Source organism: Cyclopterus lumpus, chromosome 7 (assembly GCF_009769545.1).
Source record: "Cyclopterus lumpus isolate fCycLum1 chromosome 7, fCycLum1.pri, whole genome shotgun sequence".
Taxonomy (NCBI): Eukaryota; Metazoa; Chordata; class Actinopteri; order Perciformes; family Cyclopteridae; genus Cyclopterus; species Cyclopterus lumpus.
The window spans coordinates 14,970,171-14,972,121 of NC_046972.1; the positions used below are offsets into that span (position 1 = coordinate 14,970,171).

The window sequence follows — 1,951 nt, forward strand, 5'->3', positions numbered from 1 at the left end:
CGCATGACGTTACGTCATGAACACTAAGCGGAAGGCAGTCTGGTGTTTGGTGTGATGACGTTTAGTTGTCTCATTTAGCCACTTGTTAGCAACATTTTGAGACACATACAAGCTTCAGTATTCATTAGTGGGACAAAACTTGAACATCTTTCAATCTTGTGTTAACCACAGACCTTATTTCAGGCATCTAACCAAAAGAAACGCTGAGTAATGTCCAGGTTTTTAGGACTCGCCAGCAGACTTGTTTTGAGCTTGTTGGAAATATGTATATGCAATAACTAATATATATTTATTTATTTATAGATAGTACCACAGGAGATACAGCTCAGTATTTGAAAGCTGCTCTTTTGTGTACAGATATTGGATGTTTACTGTGCACCATGATTCAAGTGAGAAAATCCAAAGTAGGATGTGAGAAACAAAACAGACCTTTCTGACCTTTTTATTTAGAGGAGGAAATAGACACAGAATTATATAAATGAAAGAGAGAGGAACTGACTAATAACCATACCTTTATCAGTGTTCATGGATGTCACATTACCATGTTGGAGGATTGATTAGGAATGAAATAATGAGCACTTTTTCAGCAGAAAATCTTATGTTGTGTAACATCATGTCGAAGAGACACTGATAGTACTAGTTTAGTACTAGTTTTGTTTAAATTTAGAGCTGAAATCTAAGTTGATGATTGGCAGAAACTTAATTGCAACAATAATTTGTCAAGCAAATTTCCGGTTGCTGCTTTTTCTCAGTTTTATATCTCTGGAATTCAACAATTTTCACATTGTTATAGACTAAACAATTACAATATTAGTTTTTCAGTGGAAAAAGTGCTATTTAATTTAATTTATTTATTTATTTTAATTGAATAATTAACATCTCTGCTTGCGTGTTGAAGTGTGTCACGTTAATGACATTGAAGTAATCTCTTTTGCATTTGTTGTCTCTTTATCATACAGTGTGACCCTCTTCTATGTCTGTCAGTGAGTGCGAGGAGGCGGGGCCAAGTGGGCACTGCAGCGGTGTGAACGGGTGTGTGTATCTGCAGGCTGTCCGAGAGGAGCGTAGAAATTGCAGCTGGTAACTTAGCATCGATAGTGCGTACAATGTTGTACTGATGTAATGACGAAAAATTGTTATTAACTACCAAAGTAAAAAAAAGTAAAGTAAAATCTCAAGGCACTTTGTGTCCACGTCGCAGACCTGAGTCCTTCTCTCTGTCTAGTATTTAACTCAAGTTCTGATATATGGCTTTATTTCATTACGTGTTCACCTGTTACATAGAAATGAATAACCAAAACGTATTTGTCCAGTGGAGAGAAACATTGTAACTTGTTATTTGTAGTAATCAAGTGTGCCATCTAAGCTGAACTGAGCTGACAGTGAAAAGTAGTCAACTCTATCAGTAAAGAGCGGAAATGCGGTGATTCTGACCTTCTACCCTATTTGTCGGTGCCGGAATAGCTCAGTTGGGAGAGCGTTAGACTGAAGATCTAAAGGTCCCTGGTTCGATCCCGGGTTTCGGCAGAGTTATCTATTTTGGCGAAATTCCCGAATGGGATATCCATATAATCGATCTGTCTGTCAGAGCCTCACCAGAACAAGCTAGACCGACAGACCAGGGTCCTGTCTCTATATGCATGTGACTGTTTGACTATTTTGTAGTGTGTGTTTTCTATTAGTTGCTAACAGCTAATAACTAACGTTAACTAGCTCTCCTCATGATTTCACCACAAATAATAGGGTGCACAAGAGTGTAATACTAGTTGCACATGTGCTAACCGGGTAGAGAGAGACACGTGTTGTTGTTGTTCCTGTGTAGCGTTATGACCTAAAGAATTATATGATAATGTGATATCAGTGCATAGACCCTCTCACACTTGCAGATACCCAACCCTGTATTGTAGTCTGCATCAGAGGCATTTCCGATACTGATACCAATATCCGAAGA

General features: G+C 38.2%; 1 non-coding gene across 1 annotated transcript; it reads left to right on the forward strand.

The window, feature by feature from the left end:
• The first annotated feature begins 1,454 nt into the window (after positions 1-1,454).
• trnaf-gaa lies at positions 1,455-1,527 on the forward strand. Its single transcript has one exon. It is a non-coding gene; the product is annotated as a tRNA-Phe (tRNA).
• The last annotated feature ends 424 nt before the right edge of the window (positions 1,528-1,951 follow it).